Source organism: Cinclus cinclus, chromosome 6 (assembly GCF_963662255.1).
Source record: "Cinclus cinclus chromosome 6, bCinCin1.1, whole genome shotgun sequence".
Taxonomy (NCBI): domain Eukaryota; kingdom Metazoa; phylum Chordata; class Aves; order Passeriformes; family Cinclidae; genus Cinclus; species Cinclus cinclus.
Window position 1 is genome coordinate 17,552,243 of NC_085051.1, and position 8,896 is coordinate 17,561,138.

The window sequence follows — 8,896 nt, forward strand, 5'->3', positions numbered from 1 at the left end:
AACCCAAACTTCCGTGTTCTGCAATGATCCCTTGGCATTTTTGAGCACTGTCTGTCTTGGAGCCTAAGACTATGAAATATTTTGACAGGCTGTGCTCTGTCCTTGGCATATATATTTGTCAAAACTGAGGTGACTCTTTTGATGGCTTTTCCCAGTGCTTTTTAGCAGAGCATTAAAAGTTATTGAGTGGATTTTGCAGATGACAACATGAATGTTGTAAATACTTGTTGCCTCCCCAGGTACCCAGCTTAGTGTATAATCTGAGCTTCAAGTGTGTGCAATATTAAACTCATCACGGATATGAGAAGCATTTTCATTTTCCTTTTCAGGGGCCCTTGGTTGTTATGGATAAATGCATTGGGAAAAAAGGTACAGTGGACAGTGTTCCAAATAGTGCACAGCCTTAAACAGACCTGGCAGACAAAGAACAAAGTGGAAAGAAAAGGAAAAATTATCTTTGTAGTGCCAGGTACTAAATCTGTCTCACAGTCAAATGGAGTGAGATTTTTGACTTTGGGTGTCCTGGTGGGCATCAGGCACAGCATCACCAGCCAGACAAGGGAGGGGATTGTCTTGCTCTGCTCTGGAGCTGAGGCAGCCTCACCTCCAGTGCTGGGGGCAGTTCAGGGTGTCACAATATAAGAAAGATACAAAAGTATTAGAAAGTTTGTAAAGAAGGTGAAGGGTCTAGTGGGCAAGCCATACACTTGACTTTTTTCAGCCTGAGGAGACTGAGGGGAGACCTTATTGCAGTTACAACTTCCTTGTGTGGAGAAGAGAAGGGGTGGACTCTGATGGCCTCTCTCTGGTGCCCAGGGACAGGGCCCGAGGGAATGGCCTGCAGCTGTGTCTGGGGAGATACGGGCTTGATATTAGGAAAAGGTTTTTCACCCAGAGCATGTTAAGGCACTGGAACAGGCTGCCCAGGGAAGTGATAACAGCACCAAGCCTGACAGAGTTCCAGAAGCATTTGGGCAAAACACCCTCAGGCACATGGTGTGGCTCTTGGGACTGTGCTGTACAGGGATATGAGTTGGGCTTCAGTTATCCTTGTGGGTCCTTTCAACTGGGGATATTCTATGCTTCTGTCTCCCACCACATGCTGGTTAGACCCTGCTGCTGAATTATGCAAACCAGAGCAAGCCAGAGCAAAAGTAGGAAAAAAGTAACAAAAGTCACTGGCACTCTGAGGGTCTTTTCAAAATAACTCACTGCAGAAAAATCTGATGGCAACAGGTTGGGGTTGTGTGCGTGTCCAAGTGAACAGAGCACACTGCCCTTCTGAGTGGTTCTGTAAAAACTGATGAGTCCTTCCCCTCACCACCACACACTGAGGAGAAATGGCTTTGCTTTTAGATACAGGGACAAGTTGTTATGCAAAGCATAAATGGAAATAGTAATTTGTACAGCATGCAATCAGGTGGAGGAAATAAGTACTGCAATAAGTCATAGAGCCACAGAGAATAGCTGTATCTTTAAAAGGCCTGAATATTTTCCTACTCATGATGTCACTGATTATACACTTGAAAGGGAGCATAATGGTGTGTTAGTCCTCCTGCCATAACGTGGATTTGCTCTGAGGCATCTTCTCTCCATCCCAACCTGGTCTTTTCTGCATGTTGTCTGGGTATGCTGAAAAGATGAAAAGGAGCAGGATCTGTAGTGGATCATGTTTGCAAGGCTAACCTTGTGCTTTTTAAACTTGCTTGTGTATGTATGTGCTTCAGGGGATGTACCTCTCTCTTTTGAGACTGACTTTTTGGTCTCTGTGTTTGATGTCTGAGTCAAACTGCTGGTCAGCTTTCATTTCCAAGCTGTTTTCTCTGTAAGTGAAAGCTTTTTTGTTATTTTTTTCCTGCTGACATTCAATCACTGTTGGTGTTCAGGGACCATTGCTGCTTAAAGATCACACAGGCCCCATTTTGCCACTGACTTGCATGTCTGGGAGCCCATTTGTTTTCAAGGATTTTTGTTGTTTCTAATTAAAACAGAATTTAACAGTGCAGCTCAGCTTGACTGCAGCTCTTTGGATGAATCTCAAATGAAAGCATAATTCTTCTTCATCTCGTGTAGACTCAGCAAGAACAGGAGGAAGCAAAAAAATAGTAATGCCTTTCTCCCATCCTGCAGGAAGTTTAAAACCTTTATTTGGAATGGAAGAGTAGATGTTGGTTCTGCACAGTGAAAAGGAAAGCACTTCTGAGAACAGAGCTATGCCATGAAGTTGTAGCTTAACCCGTTTTTATTGATAATGCTATTTTTGTAATAAAAAAGGATTTTAAGGTTATTTGCACAGGCAACATTAAATAACTCACTTGGGGCTTTTCTCGAAGTAAATAGCAGCATCTGAAAGAATTTACTTCTAATTTCAGGGCAACCCCAAAATAATGAAACCGTTGCTTATTGTGAAATGTTTTACAGTGCTAGTATCAGGTACTTAAATGTGGGCAGTTTCTTCATGGTGATGGGGATATGTTACTCAGACTGACTGTACCCACTAAGAGAGCAGGAGGAGAACGGCTTGACTCCTGCACATGAAAATGGTTTTGAATTTCTGGTTGTACTGGAGTGGTCTGGAAATGCAACACTGAAAGCAGCAGTACCTGGTAAGCCCTTGGAGTATCTCTTTATGCAGTCCTTTTCTTTCACTGTAAAACTTTGCTTTCTGCCAGACAGTAAAATCTGTGATGCTCAGCTGAAAGGATTCCATTAATAGCCCATCAAATGTGCATCATCCTGGGGAAGGATGTTTGGTGTAGCTTCCAGATTACCTGTGTCCTGATAAATGTCTGTCTTTTGCTGTTATTATTGGAATAGAATTTATGGCAAGGAAAACTTGACTTACTTGTGAAAAGATTATAAAAGAATTCATTTAGAAAGAAGCTGAAAAGCTTTTTTTTTTTTTTTTTTAATGAGTCATGGATTGTTTTGCAGATTATCAGAATAATTCCCTCCTGTGCTTAACTAAGTAACACATTATTTTTCTTCAAGCTATTTTGCACCTCAAGTATTTTGTCCATTAAAATGATTCTGTGTTTTGGGTTTGTTACTTTTATATAAAGAAGCATTTGTAAGCATGTGTAGTTAGTATTTCTAAAGACTGTCTTTATAAAATAGGTGTTCAAGTATGGAATAGAGCATGAACAAACCAAAGTAGTTTGACAGAAAAAAAACAAACAAACTCTTGGTAAATGGAAAAACATTTCATTATCAAATCCGTATTGTTTCAAGGACTGGCCTGTAGGTCTAACAAAGGAGTTTGAATATTATTTATTTATTTAAACTTTGTCTCACTGCAAAGCTTACATTTTTCTGGCCATATGGGCCACTAGTGGATGAAGGACAAACATCTGCAGAGTTCTAGATAAATGTTAAACCCCCATTCCTTTAGAAATTTAAATCTGAGCTACTGGCATTCTTGTAGGTAAAAAGCTTGGGGGAGGAGGAATTGGAGACAGGACAAGCAGACTGCAGCTGCAAATTGAGTTTTGCATATTCAGGAATTAATACATGGGTTATGTGTGTGTGAATGACACCAAATGCTGTGGTTGTTGTAATCCCCTTTTAATAAAGGGATTGACTTGCAGTACAAAATGACTTACATAATTCTGCATGCTGTATTATTTGTTCCAGGGAGTCTGAAGCCTTATGTGTTCGCTAGCCCTCAGCACCTCCTTTATTAGACTAAATGCAGAAATTGCTTTTCTGAAATGTTACTTGTGGGTATCAGGAAATGAAAGTACTTTGTCCCATACTGATGGCCCTGTAGATGCCAAGGATCAGAGAAACATAAGGCTGAGTCTCCGCTAAACCTCTGGCCAAAATGGGTCCAAATGGTAGTTTGCATTTCAAGATCTGACAAAATAATGGATATTTTTTGTGAGTCTATTGGTTTTGCAACTACTCTCTTGATCCCACACATGTAAATATTATAAAGAGAATGACAGTGCCCACATGCTACCCATGTCAGAGTGGTGCCCACTGGCATAGAGCAGGAGAGGGTATCCACCAGCCTGTGCTGAGGTCCCTGCTGAAAAAGCATCAGGCAGTTGCTTGGTGTTTTGCTTCATTGTGTTTTACCTCAGCACTAATTCTACTATTCTAGTTTTGTTTCATCTCTAAGTTTGCATGTGTACACACAGACTCTAAGCTCCTTATTTCTTTAATTTTTGGGCAAGAACTAAGTTTTGCACCAGTGGTGTCATGCCTGACCATTGTTTGATCTTTGAGTGTGTCTAGAAAGGGAAATTCAAGTTTGTTTGTAGAGAAGCTGATGTGGCTGTGATTCCTGACACAGAGATTTCAGCGTGCCAGCTCCCAGGGAAAGGGTGATGTGTGAGAAGAGGAGCAGGTCTGATTCCAGCAGGAAGCTTGGGTTGAAGAGAAGGGTGCAAAGAAAGAAGACAAAAAAAAAAAAAATCTGTAATCTGGGAAGGTCCTATTTCTACAGGCAGTGTAACAAGCCACACTCCATGTGATCTCACAGGCCTGCTTCAGGGGCAGCAGTGCTTGCACTACAGATCTGCTGTGTAAGAGGCAAGTGGCATTTCAGCACCCTGTGGGTACTTCCTGGCTCTTTTCCAGAAGATAGGTCCAGAAACAGGATACTCATTTGCTGCTGACCATTTCCCCAGTCACCATCTCTTCTACTGTTGGGTCTAGTGGAAAGCCTTACTAGTATGAAAATCTAAAATTCTCAACTAAAATCTCTCCTGGTTTCTCCCAACCCACCTCAAGTTGTTCTGGATCTAAAGTGATCCTTCTGAAATACAAGAGGAAAGTAAAGTGTCTAACAGGATGAGCCCTGTCCCTGTCAGGTAAAAAATTATTTTTCAGAAAATCTTATACTGGATACACATTCAGGTTATGCATTTTAGCCTAATTTTTAAGCAAAAGCTATCTTAGCTGAATGCTTTTAAAAATAATGGAATGGAAAGTCAGAGAGATCAAGTACCAGTACTGCTGCTGGTCCTGCTGCCTTTAAAACTGTTTGTCTTTCTCTTTATCTCTAGTGTAGCATTATTAGAATACTGCTGTGATTATCTTTCTAATTCCTAAGCTGGCATTTGAAGGCCAGGAGAGAGGTGACCTTTTGTCCTTCAGAGGTAAACCTGTGAAAGCTGGTCTAGACAACTGGAAGGGGATGTGACTGTGGGGATACACAGCCTGCTTGAAAATGAATGGATTCAGTACCCAATTCTCCTGCTAGTTTGGGGATATTTGCTTTTATCTAATATTGCTCTCTCTATATATATATATATGTGTGTGTGTGTATGTATATATATATGTGGGAAAATGTTTATCTTCTGTGTGCTGTTTAGAATTTCTCAGTCAAACAGAAGTATTTAAGATTAAGACTTTAATATTTAATAAGCTCTCAATTGTTAGAGAGCAGTGAGCCTGCCAGTGTGAGATTGGGCTGGCAGCTCAGTGGATTAATGGAAACATAGAGCTCAATTTAAAAGCCCTGAATGATAATCTTTAAATGTGCTTAGGTATTGTGGTTGTGCAGTTTCCATGGGGAATCATCATATTCTCTGCTTCAAAAATTTCACTGAAGACTTAACTGAAACTACAGCTCAACTTTGCCTACTGGGAAATCTACTTTGATTCCTTGGGCTTATATTCCTTCTGTGTGCATCTGTACACCCAGAGCGTAATTCCTTGTGGGGTTTTCACTTATCATATTTTTTGCTGCAGGAACAATTTTGCACAGACTTGAAAAACAAAAACTGCAGAGTTGAGCAACTTTCCTACCTGAACAGAGATCTTGCTTAGGCTTTCAAACAGGAAAGTGTTGCTATTTGAAAATACTGAAGTGAAAATTACATGTATGCTTGTGATTTGTGATGTCAATAAAGCAGACAGAGGAAATAGGGTTCTTTTTAAACTCCTGTAGGTGAAATTCTTTAGGTTCACGTAACCTGTTTCAATAGTACTTCATTCTCTAATAGAGATCTGCATAGTCCCACTGCAGTGATGGTGTAGACACAATGTGGTGCATTCTGGGATGTCCTCAGACAGACTGAAAAGCTTGAGAATTATAGGAGATTTATTTTCTCATTTTTATAAGGACTTGCCAGTCTGAAAGGTGTCTAGACTTCGAGTTGCTTTAGTTGTATATACATTTCTGGGGATTATCTCAATTTCAATTTTATTTGCCATTTCACTTCATGCTATAAAGCTTTCAGGGAATCTTTCATTTCAGTGAGAGCTCACTAAATGAAAATGAAATAAGCTTGCATCATCAGCACTGAGAGTGGCAGTGTTATCCTGAGTTTCTCTTAATACTTCACCAGAGCTGCTTGTGCACATAAGGTACCAGGGTACTCAGTTGTTCAGCACTAGATCTGACTGTGTAGCTGAATACTCTCGTGTTCTGTGTAGTTGCACAATGCTAAGAAAGCTTTTTCAGTTGCAGGATACCATGTCCCATGTAACAGTGACAGAACAGCTGTGACAGATCATGTGTGACATGCTGAGCTCCTTTAAGCCATAAAATGGTTTGGGTTGGAAAGGACCTAAAGATTATCTAGTTCCAGCCTTTGGCCATGAGCTTCCTCTAGATCAGGTTGCTCACAGTCCCCTTCAGCCTGGCCTTCCAGGGATGGGGCATCCTTTATGTCCTCTGAGCAGCATGTTCCAGTGCCTCACCACCCTCACAGTCAAGAATTTCTTTCTAATACCTATTTCTTCTCCAGCCTGAAAATCCCAACTCTCTCAGCCTCATCCTCATAGGAGATGTGCTCCAGCTCTCTGAGCATCTTTGTGGCCTCCTCTGGACCTGCTCCAGCAGGTCCATGTCCTTTTATGTCAGGAGCCTCAGAGCTGGATGCAGTACTGCAGGTGGGATCTCACTAGAGTGGAGTAGAGAGAATCAGTCTCGACCTGCTCACTGCTCTGCTTTTCTTTCTGGGATACAAGCATACATTGCCAGGTCCTGTTGAGCTTCTTGTCAATAGCACTTAACTCCTTCTCCTCAAGGCTGCTCTCAGTCCTGTATTTGTATTTGTGTTTGCCCAGCCTGTCAGGATTTCCCTGACTCAGGTTCAGGACCTTGCACTTGGCTTTGTTGATTTTTCATAAGATTCTCTTGGGCCCATGTCTCCAGTCTGCCCAGGGCCCTCAGGATGGCATCCCTTCCCTCCAGCATGTTGTCTGCACACTTGCTGAGGGTGCCCTCAATCCCACTGCCTACATTGCTGACAAAGATGTTCAACAGTGTTGGTCCCAACAGTCCTCCTGGACCCCCAAGAACACCACTCTTCACTGGTCTCCTCATGGACTTGGAAAGTGACCATCCAGCTGGTTGCTTTGGTTGCTTATCCACTGAGTGGTCCATCCATCAAACCAGTCTCTCCAGTTTAGAGACAAGGCTGTTGTGCAGGACACTGTCGAGCTTTGTACAAGTCCAGGTAGGTTGTATCAGTCACTCTTCCCTTATCCACCTCTGTAAGCCCATCAGAGGTGGCCACCAGATTTATCAGGCACGGTTTTCCCTTAGTGAAGCCGTGTTGGCTGGCCCCAGATATATCCTTGTTTTCCATATGCCTTAGCCTTTTTTCCAGGAGGATCTGCTCCATGATTTTGCTAAGCAGTGAGGCGAGACTGATGGGCCTGCACTTCTCCAGTTATCTCACTTTTCCCTTTATAAAAATGGGGGTTATGTTCCCCCCCCTTTTACAGTCAGTGAGAACTTTACTGCACTGCTATATATCTCAAATATGATGGATAGTGGCTCAGCTACTTCATCCAGCAGTTCCCTCAGGACCTGCAGATGTATCTCATCATCCTCAGCATTTTTCAATAATGTTGAAATTGCATATAAATTCAAGGCCACTGCTCCTCGGATTGATCTCCTGCTAGGCTGGAAGAACTGAAATTTGGAGGATGTAAGAGAAATCAGTGTCTGTACCTTTTATAGCTGTTCATCATCTGAGTATTCCTGTGTCCTTCACTAACTTGGTGAACCTGCTGCATGTAGGACGGAAACGGATGGGATTGCAGTCTGAAGAGAACAGGAAAGCAGCTGGAACAGGACACGGGGCCTGTTCTGAATGGGCTCACCATATTTTATAGGATGCTGCTTTGTACCTTACAGTGGGGAAAACCAGTCTGCTCAAGTCTCTGGTCCATTTCCAACCTTCTCTCTTCATCTTAATTTACCTTTTTTTCATACCTATCATTTTTATTTCCCCTTTTCTTCCACCTTTCCTGGTGCAGACATTTGGATAAATTGGAGTCCTGTGCCACCCATAGCAAAGATTGCTTGCATTGGAATACTTTGGTTTGGAGAAGACATGCACATAGATGTTTTGAATGTACATTAACTCTTGATTCCGTCAGGAACAAGAGAGTGTGATTTGCAGCAAGCTTTTAATTGTGCCAGTTTTTCCTGTGATAATTCTTTGAAACCTGTGAGCACTGATTTCAAAGGACCTTTTGATAATAAAGATGTTTTGTGTCAGGGTAACCAGCTGTGGTGCACAGTCAGGAATAAGAGAGTGTTTAATAAGGAAGAACTTCAATGCACGGACTTCACAGGGAGATTTAAAACTTCAATTTTTATTAGCACCAAATATCAAGCAAGTTCCATGACAACAAGCTGTACTTCCAAGCTGGTGAATTACTTTGTTTAGGGAAAGTGAGTTAGTAATTATATGACACATCAATTCAGTCTATGTACTCTCTTGTGTTTGCATTTTCAAATTCATAATTCCTTCTGTTGTGCACAGGTCTGAGTTCACAATTTCTGTCCTTCCCCCAAAAGTTGGAGTGTTTTCAATCATGAGGTTTCGAGGCAACTCTGCCCTTGAGAGACCATAACTTAGCTGCTCACCAGAATAGTCAATGCACCTCTGGCTTCTAGGGGATATATTACTGTTTCTAACACACT